This window comes from Vespa crabro, chromosome 9 (assembly GCF_910589235.1).
Source record: "Vespa crabro chromosome 9, iyVesCrab1.2, whole genome shotgun sequence".
NCBI classification, from domain to species: Eukaryota; Metazoa; Arthropoda; class Insecta; order Hymenoptera; family Vespidae; genus Vespa; species Vespa crabro.
Genome location: NC_060963.1, coordinates 8,172,501 through 8,195,671, shown reverse-complemented (window position 1 = coordinate 8,195,671; position 23,171 = coordinate 8,172,501). Strand labels below are relative to the sequence as shown.

The 23,171-nt window shown below is 36.5% G+C and overlaps 1 protein-coding gene across 4 annotated transcripts in view; it reads left to right on the top strand.

Moving 5' to 3' along the window:
• Positions 1 to 23,171, top strand: part of LOC124426528 (polypeptide N-acetylgalactosaminyltransferase 2) — a 97,307-nt gene that overhangs the window by 24,716 nt on the left and 49,420 nt on the right. For 2 of the 4 annotated variants that reach the window (XM_046968288.1, XM_046968290.1), the window contains one exon: positions 10,314 to 11,222. The exons of the other annotated variants lie outside the window; for them this stretch is intronic. The gene's annotated coding sequence lies outside the window, so the exon portion shown is untranslated. The remainder of the gene's footprint in view (positions 1 to 10,313; positions 11,223 to 23,171) is intronic. 4 annotated transcript variants of the gene reach the window in all.

The following is a 23,171-nucleotide window of genomic DNA, read 5'->3' as shown; positions in this document are numbered from 1 at the left end:
GTATATATAAAAATAATATTTGTTAATCGGCCTCATATATGTGAGAATTAAATCGAAAATTTCTGTGCAATTTTCTAAAGCAGACTCGAATTAAACCATCCACTGAATAGCGAGAAAATACAGCTTCCATGGAACAAAAGATGAAGATCATTTTATTACCAAATAATTCGTACGCTGTATTATCTATAATCTATATTTCTTATTATCACGATATCATATAGTTAAATCTCTTAATTGCTTAAATTGATTTAGTTAAATTATTTTGATCGTTGAAAATGATATCTATTCTCAATAGATGGTATATAACTTATCATTTTTATTTCATCTAAATATAATAGATTGAAATAAAGATCCTAGGAGGAATATCAAATGACTTAGAGATTCTCAAAAGTATTTTCGTTATTATACCATAAATATAATATATCTGTATATGTATATTAGGAGACAGGGAAGTACCGTTGATAGCCGGAGTTCCTACGTGAGATTTATTATAGCTGTCGGTAGCAAGGTTAGCGAGCCAACGACGCTCGTCAGAACGTGTTTTATTGTCAACGTCGTCGGTGCGGTCTTTTCGAGAGTAGATCATGGGAGCCAAAACGAGAGAAGGGAAGAGATGGCAAACGATGCGCTTCGTACCATCTGGGAAATCTGTAATTCAATGTAACTTTATTCTGTATGGCATTTTTAATATTTTACGATCAGACATGATAAATTAATTTCAGTGATTTTTTTCTATGCGAAAAACATCGTTTGATTCGTTCGACAAACGAGCGTGAAGTTTTATCGAGATATCGATCGTAGACCTCGATTTCGAGGACAAATTTTATCTGCGAGCCGCGACAGTGTAACAGGATGTAATGAATAGTCGATAAAAAGTTCTATTGAGTCTCTCTCTCTCTCTCTCTCTCTTTCTCTCTCGCACACGTACACACATACGCACATGCACACACGTACATACGCGCTCGTGCGTGCGCACATTCACTCTATCTTTTTTATTCGTTGAAAACGTGTAGACGCGTGCCAATGATTTATTATTTTTACATCGGGAATTTCATTTCCAAACTGGTGACAAACACGCCCGACCGCATATAGAGCTTTAGTTTCCTCCTGTGTTTGCGTGTGCGCCGCGTCCTAACCGTAGAATCGATTCGTGCAACGGGTGGCTGTTTTTCGTGCGACCGAAAGAGGACGATCGCTGCGACGAGAGAATTCGCTTGAGAGATTCGAACGGGAGAAGTAAAACATTAATAATTGGTTTTACTCGATCAACTACGAGAAAATCGCCTATTGTTTCTTTTTTTATTTCTTTTTTGCGCTTTTATTTTTTGTATACTCTATCTGTTTCCTCTTTGTTTTTTATTACCCGTCACCGATAGAAACAATATTTTCTAGATGAGCTTGTTGCACGGATTTACGTACGTAACAACCGATAGCGATATCAGAAAATTGAAATTAATTAGCGATAAATTAATATGAAATTCCCTGGGAATTTTTCTATTTAGGGAATATATCGTTTATCTCGATCAATTATTATCTTTTCCACCGATAGGAAGACTATTATGTCCAGAGGTATCGAACGATTCGTGGTTTTTCCTGTTATGTATAGTTGTGTACGAGCCATCGACATCTGTTGCATTCGCTATGTCATTTAACACATTTCCCACGTTTACCATCGTTTCCACAGCGTTAATAATCGCTGAACGAGAGATATATCGATCGTGAAATAATTTCGATCGATACTACCGGATACTTTGATCTTACTCGTGCATCCATTACATTGGGTTAAGGTGATAGAGGAAAATGTTGGACGTGGTACGATTAGATATCTAATCGTAGATAAGCTCGTAATTCGAACGTTCTCTACCACGAAACGAGTCTTGTTTACGCGTAAACTCGATGCAACGTGCGAACGATAAATCATTTCAACAGCTATATACCTTTGCAGAGAAGCTATCAACGGGAAAGTACAGAGACGAGTATTGAAGCGTTAAAACGTTAGACCGATCGGTTCTTTGATGTAAATCTAACGAGTTACGTCTAATACGTATGGGAGTATAGTTGGATCATACTTCGTTCGTTCCTTCATTTTTGTCATCGATCCATCAAAGGGCGATCAAGAAGATCGATGAGATTTTTCGTCGTCGTAAATATTTTTTAGTCCTCGTTTGTAACCTAATCGGGAATGTCGAAGTAACGAAAATCTAATGGGTTACTTCTTCTGAAGAAAATGCATTTTCTTACACATTAGATAGTAGCTTGTGAACGATAAATAATTTATCGGCAGTCGTTCTCCGGAACTAAAGTCGGAAACCGACCGATCGATAAATAATTTATCGTGGGTTTCGCGTCGCTTCAACTTTCTCCTCTTTCTTTCTCCCCCTCTCTCTCTTTCTCTCTCTCTTTCTTTCTCTCATCGCACCGACTTCTTTCCTCTTCATTTCCCTTACCTCGGCCATCCTTCCATCACTTTCCTTTTTCTTTCTTCACTCGCCTTCTCAAGTAAGATTCTAACATGCGATATTCGTCATTCTTCTTCCTTCGCGAGAAAACCGGAAATGGGCAACCTTCGTGCTGACGCTTTAACGAACCAATTAAGGCGAGGTGCAAACTCGTCGCCTTTCTATGAAGGGAAGATCGGACTTTGAAGGAAACGTCGACCGTTTCCTTATCCTTCTCGTTAACGATCTCCATCATCATCGTTTATATCTTGACGCTAGAAAACGAATTATTCTTCAGAAATGACTATTTTTACTTTTATTTACACATTTTATATGTAATAATATGAAAATTAGTATAAATTATTTAAAGAGAGTGCAAAGTCTATTTACGACGGTATATTCGGACATTGCTCTCGAACACTCGTTCGATACGGGTTGCCAGTTTCGAGTGTGACATTCGTGGCCATTGTTCGTTAATTGCGCGTGGGACGGCTCGACTAACTTGATGTATCTACCCATGGATATATTTCTTTTTTTTTTCTTTTTCTTTTTTCTTTTTACATTGAAATAATATGATTCATTCGATCCGAGTTCTCATCCGGAACCCTTTTTCTCTTCTCCCTCTCTTTGCCAACTATTCTATCCCTTGTTTGTTCGTTAATTACGCATACATGTCCCTCCAATTGGTTACAGTGCGCCGTTGTCCGTGAAACAAACTTTACGAGATCTGACAAATTAGTCGATAATTTTTATCGAGATGAAGCTTTGTTTGTGTAATTAGCTGGCGTAGGAATTTAAAACAAACAGAATCATTACGTTTCGTTTGTTTGTGGTCAGGACAACGCGTCGATTTATTTCTATGGAAGATGAAAAATTTTCAATCGTGGGATAAAGTTAATTTTCGCAGCACGTACATAGATACATAGATATATGTTTGTATGTGTGTGCACGCGTGTACGCGTGTATGTTTTACATGTGTGTGTATTACATGTGTACATATATATATATATATATATATACAATATATATATTATATATTGTATGTAATTATACATATGTAAATATATATATATATATATATATACATACACAAACGCGATATGAATATCATTCGCGTACTCGTTTGACCAATGCATCGTTGAAAAATTCGATTAACAATAAACCAGAGGTATTTGAACTAGTTTTTCGACATATTAAACTCAACATACACTTATTAAATTCTGCGTTAATATCTCTAGCGAAACTAATTTTGTTTGTTGACGTCGTACATACATACATATATTTAAGTTAGACCTTTAATATATGTCAAGCGTTTACCGATTGGTTGAACAGGAAAGACAATATTAATAAATCTAAAAAGTTATCTCCGAGCGTTGCTGCGTCCTACAGTATAACGATGATAAAATAGCTCGTAAGTAAAGATTAAAGGGATAGATGATGTTAATGAGAGGCAATTATTAGTTTAGATTACATTATCCTCTCGTTTTAAGAAAACTTTTTGAGTTAATATAAGAAAAAAAAGAAGAAATCAAGACGATTCTTAAATAATAATTTCAAATAATTATAACACTTTTGCAGATATGTATACATACGTATCTACATCTATAATATATTCGTTTTTTTTTGTTGTAAACGTTTATGCATTAGAATAAGATGGAGTGGGAGGTCATCATCAATCTCTCTCTATTTCTCTCTTTTCTTCCTTTGGGCAACGTTGACGGCTCGTGGGAATTGGTAAAGCGACGAAATCGATCGCGGCTCACCTAATGTTTCGCGTAGGGCTAACGAGGTTGTAAAGAGGAAAGGCCATTAGCACCATCAACGAGAAATCAAGAGAAAGAGAGAGAGAGAGAGAGAGAGGGAGAGAAAACGAGAAAGAGAGAGAGAGCGAGAGAGAGAAAACGAGAAAGAGAGAGAGAGAGAGAAGCCACGGGTGTTACGAACCGCTCGACTTCGATGGAAAGAGAAAACGTAGGTGGATAGATAGGAGCCGAGATACTCCACGAGGGATAATGGATGTATGGTAAAGCCTTCGAAAGTTTGCCTTAACTAAGCCGCAGTTTCGTGTCTGGTCGACGCTAACATTTCATCTATCTTGTGGCTCACCGAGTCTCTCACATTTTCATTCTCTTCGGGAATCGCGACACAGAATCGAAAGGAATTTTGTATCGGATCGACGATCGCGACGAATAATTCGAATGGACTTTTGTCTCGGATAATTTGGTCTCGAGAATTGAAAAGCGATAAAAGAAACGAGCATTCGCAATCGGCATCGACGATAAATAATTCCCTATGGTCATGATTATCTCTATGAAACTTTGGCAAGAAACGAAGTTCTTCCCTTGAGAAATATGTTTAACTATTTATCGTTGCTAGCATTACGACGAAAAGGATCTCGAGTCGACGTAATAGTTTTTAAGAGAGAGAGGAGAGAGAGAGAGAGAGAGAGAAAAGGACGTAAAAAGAACTAGTACTCGTCTTCGGCTATTCGTCTTTACGCTTGACCGACTTTATATTTACTATCTATATATCTTTCTCTCTCTTTCTTCTTCTTCCTCTCTCTTTCTTTTTCATTCTTTCTTTCTCCCTCTTTCTCCTTCTTTCTTTCTCTCTCTTTTTTTCTCCTTAACGGACTCTACTCTAGATTCAACTTGCTCCTCGTAACGACCTTCCTCCGTCACCAAGAAGGACGTTATCGCGGATGCATTCGCTATTTTCGGGAGATACCAAAATGAGAGAGCTTGTTCCAGTCGGTGGTAATTTTCGTTTTTTAGAAAGCTTTTGTTATAGTACCGAACTTCTTTCGTACGAGTATTTCGTAACGTTACGGTACTTACGATCATTCGATATTATATCCTGCAATTATTTCTTCGTTATTTGCTTGTTTTTTTTTTCATATTCTATTTTTCCTCCCCGTTTTCACCCCACCCGCCACTCCGTTCCGATCCATCTCGTTCAACCTCAATAAAATTGAACGTTTTCCGTTTAACTAATAAAAAGTTGTAAGAATTGGAAAACATAAAGAAAGAAAAGAAAGTTAAAAAGTACCATAAAATTAAATAATGTAACGACATGCGCATCTTATATTGAAATTCGGTTAGTAAGGGGTTAGTAAAGTTCCAAACGGGAAGTCGACGTTCCAAGCGAATTCAAAGACGAGTACTCGATAGGAAATCCTCGGAAGGAGCGAACTTGGAGAACATCGAATCTCTTCGTCGGAACACGAACTCCTCGATCCCTCATCTCAGATGGTTGAGATACGGCCAAGGGTTCTCGACCTCTTTTAGTGTTTCCACGAGCTGCTGCGCGGTGAGCTGTAAGAGGAAAAGAAAGACTTATCCGATATCCTCGACTTTTATAAGAGCGATCGTATCTACTTTTAAATCCTTTTTAATCGACATCTCATGATTATCGTCCTTAGGGTTAATAGAATTTTAATAATGCATTAATGATTATTTTTCATTTTATAACGATATAAATGATAAAAAAGAGAGTATCGAAATGAATCACTTAACTATTGGCGACGAAATAATAATAAATAATAAGAACGTTTTATTTGAATTTGAACGCGAATTCGAAAAGCATGTATACGTTTCTACAATGTATACGTTTCTACGATGTATATATATGTGCTTTACGCGTAATGTGTCATTTCGTGTAATATCGATGAGAAAAAAAGAAGCGAAGGATCCTCTTTCTCTTTTCGACAGGTGTCCAGATACAAGGGAGGAAGAGAGAAAAAGAGAGAAAGAGAGAAAGAGAGAGAGAGAGAGAGAGAGAGAGAAAGAGAGAAAGAGAGAGAGAGAGTTCGTTACAGGAAGAAACCAGCTGATGGATGAGGTTTTCTATTCGGTGGATATCGGTGAAGGAGAAATGGGAGGATGAGTAGAAGAAGGATGAATAGAAGAAGGAGGAGGTGGAGGTAGAAGAGGATGAGGATGAGGAGGGCGCGCGTCTACTTTCAATCAGCTGGCACGTAGAGTCGAACGATCGATTCGTATGGGTTTATAGGCGCGGATACGAAGGAAAGTCGGGTTCCGGTCGAACGAAACGTTGAATCTTGTTACCCCAGTGATTTTCCTGAAGGCTTACCAGAGATTCGAAGCACGAACGATTACGAAGGAACCAATCGGGTTTCCGGAGGCCGTGTTTCCGTGTATACGAGAGGTAATAACGAGAGAGCTCGGTATACTTCGAAGGAGTCCTATCTCTCTGCTTTCTCTCGTGCACGTTCATCTCGCATTTACATCGAAGTAAAACGAGTCACCTTACGAAGAAACTCTATGCATACCATCCTTCCTTCTCCTCCCTTTTTTCTTTTAGTTTTTCTTTTCGTTTTTCTTTTTCTTTTTTTTTTTTGATCCTTCCTTATTCTGTTTCTCTCACGAAATAAGCCCTACCATCTACGATATTGCTTTCTAAAACGAGTTGAAATTTTTTCTCTTTACCGTTGATATCGCTCTAGGAGATAAATATTAATGCAACGAACGAAATCGGAGGACTCATTGAAATTCAATGCCATTTTCTTTCAACGAAAGGGTGACTCTCGTAAATCTTTCTTACGAGTTTAGAACGTACCAAAACGATCAAGAATTTCCTTAAAAGAGAGAGAAAGAGAGAGAGAGAGAGAGAGAGAGAGAGAGAGAGAGACAGAGAGAAAATCTTAAGAGTTGGACCAAACTCTTTATACTAATTCTTATCGTTAGCCATAATCGTATCCACGGCAATGAGCTGCTCGCGGTCTGCGTCGTTTTCAGGCTAAACGATTTTAATCGACTCGCGAGAGGTATTTGAGAGTACGATACTTTCCTATTAACAGACTCAACGTCTTCCCATTTTCAGACATTTTCCTTCCCTCTACCGTTTCCTTTTGTCGTTTTCTGACTCGTCGGGAAGAAGAACTCGGATTATATACTTTCATTACTATTGCTTTATTTTCTATCCGAGAAGAGAGACGCTATCCTTTTCGAAAAAGAATTCTTCTCAAAAAATTAAAATTCTTTAAAAAGATAAAGATTTTTTCGAACGGAATCGATTAAATTTTTTGCTAATTCGACGAGTCTTCGTACTTATTTCGTATATCTTGATATAACCTATGCGATTCACATATATCGATTTCTCTTTGATCATTGGAGAAGGTAAGTGGGCCGATCACGTGCAGTGTGACCTTAATAGTACGACCTAACGGACTTTTCACATAGCATTTCACTTTCCAAAAGCATCTTCCATCGTTAGACCATGAAATAATCTGAAATAAACATTATTTTGATCTTTTTATTATTATTACATCGGAATTCGATTTTCAGATAAAATAGTTTTGCCTTTTGTGAACTATCTACGTCTCTAGTTATCCCTCTGTTCATCTCTTGGCAAACTATCGGATTACGTTCTTTGATGAGAAAACGTACAAAGGTACTTTTCTTTCGCGTGTAATACCAGGAAAAGCCTTGAACGAGTTTCGCCATTGGTAAAATGAATTAACAAGAAAGGAGTCGACGTCGTTACATTGTCATAGTAAAAGAGATGGTAGCACAAAAAAGATAACTGGACTTTTCTTTTTATTTGGATCCTCTTTGTGGATCCTTCTCGTTGGAGAAAAGGAAAAAGAGGTTACTTGCCCTTCGTTCCTTTCTCAGTTCTCGCTCTTATTCGCACCTTTGTGCTCGCGCGAGCACGTACCTACGAGCCGGAACGTGCTGGATTGCTGAATAATTAGCGAGCACATCGCTGTGAATACATTAGCTTGCGTATCTCGAATATGAATGTCACATCCGGAAGCTTTGGATTCGTTCGAGAGGAATACATGGCCATTTAAACGGAATCTAATCTAGGTTGGGCGGCTTATCCGTAATACGAGATCGCGTCCGAAACTTTTCCACGACTTTTCCATTCTAGATGGAAGAAGATGGCGAACGAAAGACTATTCCTCTATCTCTTTCTCTTGTGTTCAGTAAAGGGTGGCCACTCAATTTTCCGTGGCTTAACTATCGCAAAGTCCGTTTCTCTCTTTCTCTCTCTCTCTCTCTCTCTCTTTCTCTCTCTCTCTCTGTTTCTCTCTCTCTTTCTCTCTCTGTCTGTCTCGATTCCACCATTTCTTCGCTTATTTTTCGCACGATGAACTCGCTCAGAGGATTTTCGGAAGAGGAGAAGGAGGAAGTCGGTTTTTCTCGCGGTTCGTGTTCAACGATCCGAAAGCTCGAGTTAACCTTCTTCTCTTCGTTATAATCGATAACGAATATCGTCTCGTGCTGGACGGATTATCTTAATTTACTTCGGGATACGAGTACCCAAAAGCAAATTCAATGTTTCCTCCTATAGAAAATGTTAATCTCGCGGTTTTGTTTATTCTCTTTAGCGAAGACTACGTTGAAATTCTAGTTGAGATCCTTGAAAAGGACACGCGGTTGGGTACTCCTTTGAAGTTAGCAACGTAAAATAATGGCGAAGTAATTTCTCTTTGAGCCGAAAATCCCTGTGACGTAGATAGGTATATAGCACGTCTACTTGACTCGTTCAGAATTCGAAACGCAGTCCAGGAAATTAGTTTCAGTTGTGGCACTTTGCTACAGCCACTTAATATGGCTTTGACGTGGCATGAATGTACTCGCTAGACTGGCATCGAATATCACCCCTACCTCTTCCCCTACGATCCTCGCCATTTTGACGGGGCACTTTAATCAACCCCCGACGGTCTTTCAGAGTTTAAGCCTCGTCGATCGATCTTACCTCATCATCGAAGCCGAGAGAAGAATCTCGGAAGGAAATTACGTGTAAGACTCCTACGTTAAGCGAGCTCTTTTATTTTCTTCGTCTTTATTGAGCCATTTCGTGGCTCCGTTTCGAAGACAAACTTCCTTCTCTTCGTTGTCAACCAACATCGATCATTAAAAGAAGTTAAAGTGATTACTATCTTCTTTCTTTTTGTTTCTAAACTCTTTTTTCTAATCTCTTATAATCTTTTCAAGGTTTGAGTATAAACAAAGTATGCGGTAATAGTTAAATCGGCTTCGACGGGTCTTATCCTATTTAACTAAATGAATATCAACAAAATTTCGTTAACTTGTATCGTATGACGTATACGAGAGATCAAATAGTTTTCCATAAATTTGGTATCGATTATAAGTATGAGTCTATCCTACGTTTATTTAATTTAATCCATCTAATCTAATATCGACAGATGTATGTGTGAGTAAGTATTTTTACATTGTTCTCTAGAGTTTCATTAAATAATGATATTAGACGAAACATCATTCGGCATAGGAAAAGAAATGAAATGGAAAAGGTAGGTGTCGAAGGAATGAAAGAACGAAGACTCGTTTATAGAAAGGACAACGCCCTATGCAGGTTGCCCGAGAGATGAGTGGATTAGAGCGGGGTTTATCGATGGATTCAGGGAGAGACGAGACGTCTCGATCGGCGAGGCCGTCAAGAAGGATCTACATCCTTTCCCTATCTCGGCTTGGTAAGAGGAGTACTTCTTACCCATTCTACCAGACGGTCTGTGGAATTTTCTCGCTCGATCGAACGCGATTCGTCTTTTACAACGTAGGGTCGCGTATTTTCCTATTACATGGCTCTTTACGCGCATCGATGCGTTAAACGCGTTTTACTTTCGTCTTAGTTTTCTTAATCGTGCTCTCTCTCTCTTTCTCTCTCTCTCTCTCTCTCTCTCTCTCTCTCTCTCTCTATTTCTCTCTCTCTCTCTCTCGCGTATTATTTATTCATTTATTTATTTATTTAATTAATGAATTGGAATATATTATATATATAATTACGATCAATATGCATATGAATGCTTTTTCTTTTCTTCAATGAATTTTTCAATGCCTATTAAATCAATGTCAAAATTTATGTATTTTCTTTTTTCTGTTACAGGTAAGTCGGAAAGGAAGATGAGTATCTACGTTACGTAAAAGCTTGCATCTAAAATGAAGAAATTATTTGCTTTCGAGCTAGCATTTATATCGAAAGTTTCTCTTCATCTCGAAAAATCAGATGAAACGCGAGTTCCCGATGCCAAAGAAAGAGAGAGAGAGAGAGAGAGAGAGAGAGAGAGAGAGAAAGAGAGATGAAGAGAAAGAAAGAAAAAGGAAGAGAGAGAAAATGAGGCAAATTCAGGAAAGAACGAATTCGAAGCTTCGAGCACGATCATTGCAGCCGAAAATGTCGATTTTCCGGCGTGTAGCCGCACAAAGCCGTGGCTCGTTGCGAGCCAACAAGGACGACGAGCCGACTAGGAGAAGGAAGAGGATAGAAAGGGTGGTCGCCGCTGTGTATCGGCGTGAGCGAATTGGAGATGCGCCAGTTTTTCCATTCCGCGTGGCTTTTTCGTCCGGGCTTCCGGCTTTTGTTCCGTGAAGGCAATTACGCTCTCCATCTTTCTCCGCCTTTCGTCCATTCTCTATTTTTCACCTCTATCTCTTCCTCTAACAACACAGAAAGATGTGAGACGGATAGAAAGAGAAAAAGAAAGAAAAAGATAGAAAGATCGAAAGAGAGAGAGAGAGAGAGAGAGAGAGAGAGAGAGAGAGAATATTTTTAAAGATCAGAATATTAATGGTCTATCGCAAAATAGACGGTTTTATAACTTGAAGTTTAGCAATAGGTTGTCTTACGATCCTTTCGAAAAATTCTATTTAAAATGATCGTATTCATTGGAGAATTCGCTTTCACATCGATTATGTCTTACAAAAGCGAATCGGAAAGCATGTCTGCAGAAAGGCTGATCATACTTTTAATCCTTAACACATATGAAAAGGATCGACCATACTTTTAATCGTTTACGTAAGTCGAGTTATGTACTTACTTACAGACGAGTATTCCTTCCATTTCCGTAATTCGCTTTCTTAATCTTTTTCGTAATCCAGATTGTGTTTCTTCGATATCGAAAAGTGAAAAGTAAAAAAGGTACAAAAAAAAAAGGAAAGAAAAAATATGAAATTGATGTTCGTCAAGGAAACTACGCGATGCAACCTCCACGGATTAAGTTCTCCTATTCCTCAAGCATGAAAACGTATTACTATAGTGTGGGTATAGCCGAACCACCCGTAGTACGGCGACCTCCTGAAACAATAATCCCGCGAAAATCCTTGCTCGGCTTTCTTTTCCTATCCACCGGTAGTTATGGCTTACATCTTGAAATAAAACGAGTTCCCACCGCGATGAGAGACGAAGATGAGAGCAGAGATAAGAAGAGGAAGAAGAGAATGAGGAGAATAAGAATAAGGGAAGATAAATAAGGGAGTGTAAGAGAGAGTGGAGAGTAGGGAGAGAGAGAGAGAGAGAGAGAGAAAGAGAGAGAGAGAGAGAGTTAATGGAAAACGAAAAGCCTTCGAGCGATTTCATATTTATTGCTTCTTTCTCTACTTCCATCCTCCCTTACCACTTTTATCTCGAAAGATGGCCGTACGGTTTGTCGCTTTAACATCATCGAGTGTTTATCCTTGCGAAACGATAGAATTGCAAGCATCGCGTTAAACCTTCGAAGTTCGGCGAAAGTTTCTTATTAAAAAGTTTTGAAAGATTCTTCACGATTTTCCGTCATACGAAACGAAAAAAAGCAAAGGAAAGAGAGAAAAAATACAAAGAATAAAAAAAATAAATAAAATAATAAGGGAGAAAAAATCTTGCGTCTGGGTTGATCTTATTCAATCAAAATCAAAATTAAAGTTCTCTCGGTTTCTATCTCGTTGCGTTAAATCTCAACGTAAAAAATTTTTCCTCGTAGCTGTTATACGATAATGGCGACGTAATCGTCCTCTTTCGCTTTCAGTTACTTTTCCTTGCGATAAAATATAAATTATCGTGCTCGGAGTAATGGCAGTGCAATTAGCGCTTCATTATGATCTCTCCTCTTACCTCGATCCTCTTTCTCTCTCTCTTTCTCTCTTTATCTTTATCTTGCAAGAAGTCTTAAATTTGTGAGACGATTTTGACGACCGAAACTTTCATCTTTCTGGTCTTTTGCGTTACACGTATCTTTTAAATCTTGAGCAATCTTTGCGGTAGACGACAGTTGTGTATACTTAACGGCATTATTTATAAAATCTAGGAAGTAAATTAAAAAAAGAAAAGAAAAAAAAATATTTTCATTTGATTATTAGATCGTGGACTTGTTCTTTTCGCAATAGTTATTGTAATTAATGTCTGTGTTCGACGAATATGCTGTTTCCTTGTCTTCTTTGTAGAATTGAACGTCAGCGCATCGTTAACGTCGTAATTAATTTATATAACCACTTGCAACGCGAGCTCATTATCTTCGTCAACGACTCTGTCTAATGTTGTCAACTTCTCTTAGTCTCTCTGTCTCTCTCTTCCTCGCCCTTTCTATACCATAAATATCTAAGCTTTTCCGTATTACTACGATTGTATTATTACGAATTGTCAAACGATTAAAATTATCGCGAAGACGCATGCCGAGTTAATATTGTTACGGGATTATAGAAAGCTTTGTTTGAAAAAGCAATGACATTCCATATACAAATTTCTACCTATAGGGAAAATTCTGTTAAAGATATTCTCAACGCGAATTAAAAATTTGATGGAATCGATCAATGTTATTTTATTTTATCGGATAACGACGTTCGTTTTAATTTAATGTTCAATGGAATACGTTTCAATTAATACGTGTTCGTCCATAGTATTTCGAGTATCTAATTATTCTAATTGAATTAAGAAATCGATCGTTTGCTATTTTCCAAGAGTGCTTTTGATTATAACACTGTGAGTGGTGGGGCAATTTCTGCGCGTTTATTTACATCCATGGTACACATACAACGGTGATTAGACTGACGCAAGCCATTATGGTGTCTCTCTGACGATTATCTCGCTTGGTATTGCTTCGTGGAAGCTCGTAGAGTGTACCTACCGCGTTAACTTCATTTTCAGCAATTCCTTCAACAAAAGGCAATTCTCGAGAACAGGTTGTACAAGCACGTAAGCGTAGCTTCTAAGTGGTATTATCAATCGTTCCTCTACGATTAACGTTGATGTTAAATTCTAGATCGAGAAGCTTTTATGCTTGTAGAATCTTCGTGTTTGTAAATTACTCACGCGAATATAGTTTGATTATTTTCCCTTGCCACGAATGTAAAGTTCTTAAGGAAACATTACCTTTGAAATGAATTAATTAAACGCATTAATATAATAACAGAATCATCATATGTTTAATAACGAGTTCAAATTCTTATCTTTCAACATATAACATAAGAAAAAGAAATAAAAGACAAACTAACTATCATTTCTACGAAAATTGTCGTAACGCTTTTGCAAGTGTTGGCAAGTATTCGCAAGGCTTTTAAAAGGATGGATCGCAATAATCGGTGAAAGTATAGTTTCATGCCTTTTGGGAAGAGCACGCTTGGTTGGTAACGAGGTAGGATACGTGATACAAACGACTATAATGGCTTTTACACAAAGCTGTGATCTTCACATAGAAATAGGAAGAAACTAAGAGAGAGAGAGAGAGAGAGAGAGAGAGAGAGAGAGAGAGAAGGTGATAAAGGAAGTCTTACTTTGTCTTATTTCGTATTCGGTTCGTACGAATCGTCATTAAAATCGGATATTAGAGTATATTAAGGTATTGTATAGATATCGGTAAAGTGTATAGGTGCTTCCACGAGGTTTATGTATATCGTATATATTTATATAGGTATATACAGTGGCGTACTCGAACGACAAGTAAATGGGGAAAAAAAGTATTCGGGAATGGAAAATTAAAAGAGGCACGTCGACGAGTACCCATCGTGTACCTTCGCTTTCATAAACTTCATGCGTGCATCTCCATGCCGCTAATTAGAGTTGAACTCTCGGACCTTTCGTTTGGTTTCATCGAAGCTTGGTGAATTTCTCACGATAGAAGTGGACTTGCATTAACGCGAACTCGCCTGTCCCGTGAAAATCCATTAATTCTCGCATCTGCGAGAAATTTAAACGAATCTTTCGTAGGAAAGTGTCAGAAACTGTTCCCATCAACCCCATGCAATTTAGCTGCCGTTTTGTTTAATATCAAATATTTAATTATTCCTCTTGAAAATCATCCGATTTGAACAATAGCAAAGTGAAGAAGGAAAGTTCGTTTTCGATCTTCTATTACGTGTTCTATCTTTTATCGCCCATTTAACGATCGCCTTTATTTCCTTTTGATCTCATGGCGCGTTACGAATGTCTCTTTCGAATACGTTGCTCGTTAAATTTAACAACGTCCTGCAATTACAACGGAGCCGGAAATTAATTGGAATACGCATGGTGACCGATTCGGGATCGCGTGTGTAACTCCAATATTTCGTATTGCGGTGACATATACGTAAAAGCATCGTGCGCCCTTCCTATTTCTCCGTATAGCCGGAAGTTATGCTTTCACGAGTGCGAATAAGCATAGTAATGCTTTTAATAATTATTAACGTTGAAAACCCGCGTTACATTTCGATAAGTATTTTCAACGATCTTTTTAGATAGTTTGTATAAGCCAAATACAAAACCAAACGGCTTTTAAATGATAATTCCTACAAACGAAAAATAAATTTTATATTTCGAAATACTCATAAATCGTTGAACTTTCGCGGCTAACGAAATTATCGTTGCGTTGCCTCGAAATTACTCCACGGGGGAAATTATGGAAATCGTGTAATCACGTATAGGAAATCCTTTTGGAAACCTCGCTTGGTTTTTCGTAGAAAAATATGCTTGCGAATTTCCCCCGTGGTTTAACGAATGCAAATAATTTTCTACATTTTCGATAGATGGTGCTACAACAAATATCTTTCTATAATAAGCGTTTCTTTTCATTTATGAACTACGTTCAATGAAAAGATCATAATTGTGTGCGACATTTAATTTTTTAAGATTTTAAGCCTAATCCGAATCAAGTTTTTATAAGTATAAATCTAGATTTATTGCTTGAGCACGAGACGGAATATTTGAATAAAGCCGCAATGCAGCGTTCGTTCATTTGCTCCTTCCTTGCAATTCTGGAAAAGCACGCGTGCAAATTATATTGCTTATCGTAAATATATGCAAACCAACAAGAGTATATTACACGCAATAAAGAGAGAAGAAATAAAAATATATAAAACGTTCTAAAACAGTAGGAACTCTCTAAAAGTCTCCGTTGTTGGAGGAAACAAGAGAGTAACTTTAATTCTAAAGGTTTCCCGGTTGATTTTACGGATAAGTGCAAAATTGTCTTATAATATATTTCCTCAGAAATATATTTTATCAAATTATTTATATTGGCTATTATTTAAAATTTTTTTAATAAAATTAATAAATATGAACATAGAATAATAATATCGTATTAATTTTATTTTTTAAATAAAATGTGTTCTTTTTTTACATGTTCTTTACTTTTTGTATTATTATTTTTTAATCTCTATTGTTTTAAATTGGTAAATATATAGATTTTCGAATTGAACACATCGTAGGTATGCTACATCGTACTTTGACTTATGTCGATAAAAACAAGCGACTTGCGTACTTTCATTCGAACCTTCGGCACGAACTTATTGCGCGAATTAAGGCCGCTCGGCACTTAACTTTCTCGTTGAAAATAACTTACGATGCGGATCGAGTTGGGTCCGCTTTCGAAGGCGCCCGCATTTTTTTCCCGCCTAACGATCCTTTTACTTGCACCACGGATCCTCCATTTCTTTCTTTTTTTTTTTCTTTCTTTCTCAGTTATACGAGAGTTTCGCCTCTTTTCTCCGTCTCCTCTTTTTCTTTAATTCACGAAACTCGGCCACGCACGCGCGTATAGCAACTTTCCTCGTAGATGCGCATTACGATTGAAATTCGTGGCCGGCCGAGCTATAAATTATGAAATGGTTCCGAAATTAGTAATTTACGGTTGCAACAACTGCGACCAGTAAGTATAATATATTCTCTGATTCATGGTTTCGCTAACGAGTCAGTAGAATTCCACTTGTACCATTCCACTGCATTTTCTTACTTTTCGTTAATCCTGCCAACTTTCTTCTTGGAACCGAAAGTAAAATTTCTTTATCGTCGTGGACCAGTAACTCCCAATAAGAAGTTTTCGATAAGAGAAAAAGGTAAAAAAGAAAAGAAAAGGAAAAAAGGAAAAAAAAGAAAAAAAGGAAAGAAAGAAAGAAAGAAAAAATGATGAAAAAAATGAGAAAAAAGAAGACGATTCGATCACGAAGGAAAGGAATTCCTTCGACTAATCCGCCGAACTCGAGGTCGTACACTTGGAATTGGGATCGACTCGATCAACCGACCAGATTTAATTCGGATTAATCAAGCGTGCTTTCAATTAACGGTGGAGGAAAATTGCAGGACTGCCAGTGGCTGAGACGAAAGGTGTGGAGATCCTAGTAGCGGATAGGAGAAGGCCAACTAACAGTCCCGAGATGGGGTTTAATTAAATTTCAATCGTGCGTGCGTGACACGCGCGCGACCATGCCAAGTATGCGTGTCACGCGTTTGCGCACGATACTCCTCCGCAGTTATTCGCGTGCAATCGTGCAATTTTGTCTACCATAATAAATCTCCTAATCGCCCTAATCCTTTCCTTGATCGTATACACTCTCTCGTCTATTTTCACTCTACAAAATACGATTTGCTTTGATTTATTTTTTGAAGTATCAACGAAAGGGATATATATTTCTTTTCTTTTTTCTTTTCTTTCTTTCTTTCTTTCTTTCTTTCTTTTTTTTTTCTTTTTGTTTTCTTTTTTTCGACAGATACGAGTTTCAATGTATTTTGAACGTGACTTTAACATAATCGATTGGTTCTCTAAAATGGCTATCGATATCGAAACAATATTGTCTACAAAAAAAATAACCGAGTTTCCTTATCAATATAACGATTTGATCGTCAATCTTTTATCTTTCTTATCAATTTTGATTTGTCGTAGCAAAGAATATTGTCTAAACACTCTTTCCTATTTCAAAAGATTCCTCTTAAGAACGTGAAATTGCTTACGGAGTATCTTCAAAAAATGATTTAAAGTTTCAATCGAGACGTTTTTCTTGTGTCTTTTAATTCAATCGATGTTTGAATATCATTTTAGTGGTAATAAGAATTTAATGCACGTTGACATGTCTATTAAACTGATCATTTCTTTTGAATAGCCAAATGAAAATAACTTAAGAATACGGTAACTACTCTCAACGGTTATTCTAATTTAACGACGATATGCCTGACCTGTATGGTCTTTCCTTACTGACAGTTATCGTAGCTATATTTCCTTGTTTATTCATGTTGTATATTTGCCAAGAAGGTAATTGATTTTCAGGATCCTTCGTTCGAACTCGAGATTAATCGGTGTTAGTACGCTGCCTGTGACCTCTTTATAAGTAACTTAACGTCGGTAGTTCACTTTTATGTTTTTATTTTTGTTTTTTTTTTATTGTTTTGAGAATTCATCGTTTGAAGAGTATTATCATTATCGTTATTATTCATTCTCCCACGCAGAAGTATTTCTCCTTTCCTTTCTAGTTCGAAAGTAAAACGACTTTAATCTTACTGTCCAACATATACGATCAAAAGGAAAAGTATGTTTCTACTTCCTACTAAGAGCATCCTTTCACCACCTTATACTGATCGATCGTTAGTGAACGTTCGATTCCACACGATTCATCGTCAATCGCGACAAGATTTCATACTTAGGAATGCCAATTCAGAATGACCAGTTAATTAATTTGTATAAATGAGAATACGTCTCGAAAAACAACGGTCTGTTTGTTCAACCATCGTTTTCGGTAATAAACAACGTGCGTTGATCATACATTTTAGCGCGATGGAGCTACAAAGTTAATAATTCGCCTCGTATTTCTGTCCTCGTTTATTACGCAAAATAATAATTGCCAATTAAGCGCCTCCTAATCATGGCAATTTGCGAACCTTTCGATGTGTAAAGAATAATGATGAAAGCGTAACGTAGATTGCATATCAAATAATAATTCAATAATGTAACAACGAGGTTAATAATTCAAACTTTATGTAAGAAATTGTATATTTCATTCTACATTCTATTTTCTATCTTATTGCCTAACATTGCCGTAATTGATTTCTATCTTCTTTTCTTTTTTAATACATTTTTATAAGAGATGAGTTCCTTATAAGTAAAAATTGATCGAACATATGAACGAATATCATTAGAAAGATAATCTCAAGGAAGAAGAATCGAGAGATAAAATGTGTAAGACCTAATCTATTTGGTGCTTTCAAAACGGAAGTCGTGCGATATGCCAGCTCGTAAGTCTCTATCGTTGAGGCAACGGAGCCGAAACGACACATGGTAATAAATATCGGTGTGGAAGTTAATCGACGTTCCGCCACAGCTTTAAGTACAGTTTTCTATGCAATTTATGTCCTTCGTTCAGAGCCATTGGTTAGAGTCCCTCGTTTAAAAATCAATTTCGCGTATGCCATGTGCGCTGCATCGATATAATAAATAAATATATATATATATATATATATATATATATATATATATATTTATATATATATATATACCAAGTCTCTCAGGCAATTACGAGTTCAAACGGTTTTATATACTTTTGATGGACTTTTTTTTCCCCAAAATATTTTAATGACGTAAAGGTTGATACGTTAAAGAAAAAAGAGAAAAAAAACTCGATAGAAATTTCTATGTCAAATATTTCTTTTAATTTTCTGAATGATATGTCTTATGTCATTTACGAATTTACCAACGAAAGCCAACAAAATTTTTTATCGATAGATTCTTGATCATTTAAATAAATGAAAGACTCATTGTTCTTCGAATTCACTCAGTCTAGTCAATGCAAGAATGTTATCAATACTATCATAAGTCGAGATAAAATAAATCGAACGTTTAAAAGAGATTGGCAAAGAGCGGTCTGGGAAGAAGCAAAGTGTTACATCAGATTACCTTTCACCTGAATCGTTTAAGCTCCATAGAAACGAAGCTTTCAATCGATCGCGTAACTTACATTTTCGATATGGTCCTTTCACCGATCTCCGTTCACATTGAACACGGTGAAGGTACCTACATATCTTCGTTACATCGAGTTTTTACATTTACTGCTCATCGAGCGTTACGTTACAAGCGATAGAAATTGTCGATTACGTCGTAGAATAACATAATCATTATAAGAAGAGGAAAAATTATATATATATAATTATATATATATATATATATATATATATATATATATATATATATAAAAGAATAAATTGAAAAATCTTCGTGAGAACAAAATATTATAAATTTAATATTACCCACGACTTATACGAATTTCAAATTTCAATGCACAGTACTCTTGATCATTGTGTTTTGAAATATTTATCTTAATGAAAGTTCTGAAGTAGAGTTCGTTCGTTAAAGTTTTCTCGCGCGAAAGCTTCTTGGCACGGAATAAGAAATACTCATGAATATAGAAGTCACATCTTTCCTTATTCCTGAGTTTTCTCCTTGTTTAAAATCTTTCTATCTTCGTGTGATATTATTGTTTCTATTTATATTTTTTGAAAAAAACTAATAGAAATAATCCAAGCAAACGATCTATATCGAAAGACTAGAGAGCGTATATAATACATAGAGGCAAGTTCCGTGTCGTTGAGTAATTCGAAAAGAGTCATCCAGGGTTCCTTTCACGAAGTTACGATGCCTCGGGGGATGCAATTATCCATCTATGTGGAGTTCACTATAATCGGAGAATCATAATCGAGGATTAGAAAGTCGTTCAGTATAAGTAAATTAAATTATTTATTTATTCGTTAATTTTTGAGAAATTTATGATCGATAAACATGAATGTATGTAATATATTTTGATTAATTACGAAATACTAGTAAATTAATCGATATAATTAGTAGAAATGATAGATAATTGATATATTGATAATTCGAAAATAAGTTAAATCCTTATAACGAATTAATTTGCGATCGATTAAATCATTCTAACAAATTAAATCGTTTTCGTTGATACGTTCGTTCGTCAAAAGTTCCAGTTAAAATTCGTTATGGTGTAGTTTTGTTATATCTCTTGGTAATATTATCGGCGAGTTACGCTTACGGCTCTAATTCCGGCAGCAATTAAAATTTAATCTCCTCTTGTAGGAAGACGAGGAGCGGCCGGTGGAAACGGCGGCGTTACCTTACGCGTCCACCGTATCTTGCCGAAGACGAGGCTCTTGGGACTAATAGAAACTGCACGGCATTACGTTCCCATAAACGCTCGTGGCACGGTGTTAATAACTGCACGTCCTAAGCTTACTCGTATCCTCCTTCTACGTTCCTTCGCCTATTTCCTTTGGCTTGCGATATCTGTAGCTTCTGTACAGACTTGACTCCATATTTACGTTCTCTCGCTAATCAAATTTCATTCTCGTACAATCCTTTGAAAATACCTATTGTTCTCGAAATATATATATATATATACCTCTGGAATATTACGTAAGTCAAACGAGAATGTAATAAAAATTCGTCATTTATTTATTTTATAGATCGTTAGATGTCTCTATTAAGTTTTATCAAAAATAATTTCTTATTTCTTTTTCATGTGCTCTATGATAAATTAAGAAACTCTGAAAAAAGAGATATTTATCTGTTGTAATAAAAATTTTTTTTCTAGAAAGGTGAATGCAACAAATTTGGATTCGTATGATGTAAATGCCAAGTCTCCCATCATTTTCGCATATTTATCATCACTTTATATTCCCTCTTATCCCTTCTATTTCCTCGTCCTTCTTCGCATCCTGTTACTTCACGCTTCATTTTCATAAGCGCACGGCTACACGACCAATTAAAATTCGACCTTCGTTCTCTCCGCAACCGCTGTCTTTTACACCTGCTCGTGTCTCTTCCAAGTATTTATAAGATTCCAGAGAGAACGTCTTGCAATGTAACATTCATTTTGTACGTAGGAGATACTATATAAGTACGTGGGATCGCTTTTAACGTTAATTGTTCTAATAATTTCTACGTTTGAATAGGTCACCATTTATTTTTCAATTTTTGTGTAATCGTTCGTGGAATGGAGATAAAATTTTATTTCACAACAATCATGGCGCTCTTCGTGGATCTCGTTTTAAGGAAGGAGAAAAAATATAAGGAAGAGATACTGGAATCTTATCGTTGGTTGAATCGCCATTTCATATTCGGAGAAAATTTTCATGATACATGAGAGACCATAAGGAACGTCCCTCGTTAGGTGAAATTTTAGCGGCGTCATCAAATTTTCCTTACCAAATTGCAAAGAGGAAAAAGAACAAAACGTGCTTCGTCTAATGAAAATATACGAAAGACGAGTGCCTGACGGTCCGAAAAGAAAATGTTACGTTTAAATTTATCGCACGAAGTTTCCTTCTTACGATAGAAATTAAATCGACTTGTCAAAAAAAAAAAAAGAAAATAGAGAGAGAAAGAGAGAGAGAAGAAAATTTGTTAACGTGGAATTTTCAGAATAAATTATTTCGTCCAAACAAGTTTAATTTCGACGATAAAATATATTTTTCATTAGGGCATGATATTCTATAAGATGCGAAAGAATTTTGTTTGAACTAATTTTAACTTCGTTCTCTTTGAAATATACACAGATGCATGAAGTCTCATGATAAAATACTAATACATAGGTGGTAATGAATGTAACGTGCGTGCCAATTCGCGATATTTCGCAACGTCGTGTCAGTTTCAAAAAGTGTAGCTCGGTAGATAGGTGAATTTTTTACGAGATATATACGTATGTATATACGTATGTACATATGCGGATGATAAAGTATGGTAAAACATGACGTAGAAGGTAGAGCGTGTATTTGAAAGATAGAAAAAAAGAAAAAAAAAGAAAAAAAGAAGGGATAGAAAAAAGATACGAGCCGACAGATATAATTCCGAGGTACGATCTCGTTCCTCGTTGATATCAGGAAGGATCGAGCAATGGAAAAGTAGAACGATAATCCATCGTTCGATCTATAAACGTAGTGAAAGGAACGAAAGAGTACGCGACGGAATCCTTTTAATCCAACAATGAGAACTGGACCGCTTCGATACGAACACATACTTGTTCGCTTATGTCAGACGAGGTTAATAGGCAGTGAAAGGATGTTATAGATCGTCAAAGAAACTCGTCCTCGTTCCGATTAACTATTTTGCAACGTTATTGGCCGACAGCGTTTCAAATATTCCTCTCAAAAATTATCTTACCCGTTAACCCTTTGTAACATAATTGTTTATTAACCGTAAAAAGAAATTAAACAGAGTAATTATTAATTTTGTAATGAAAAAGAAAAAGAAGAAAAAATGACAAGAAAAGAAGAAAAAGAAAATTGAAATAAAAAATATGAACGTGTAACTTCAAAGTAATATGACGTTATTAAAGAGTTATAACAAGAATGATTGTTTCTATATATCGTGCTATTTTCGGAAGGGCGCAAAAAAATAAAAAAAGAAAAAAAAGAAAAGAAGAAGAAAAAGACGTACAGGTATCTTCGCTAATTTCATGAGAAGGGTAATTAACGTCGGGCAAAGTGTAGAGAAGGGAGTACCTTGAAATATGATAAATCGCAAATGCCTTGCGATTCTCCGGTCTCGTTATTTACCTCGGTAATGCTCGTAACGGCGTCGCAATTACTTAGTCGAAATAACGAAGGAGAAGTTTGGCTGGTTAGGTAGAAGGAATGAAGTTCGTTTACGATCGATTTCGCGGTGGCGGGTGCGGAGAAGGTACTTGGAGAAGAGGCACGAGAACTCTAAATTACGCGGAGAGTCGGTCGTTCGCTAGTGAACGTGGCGGA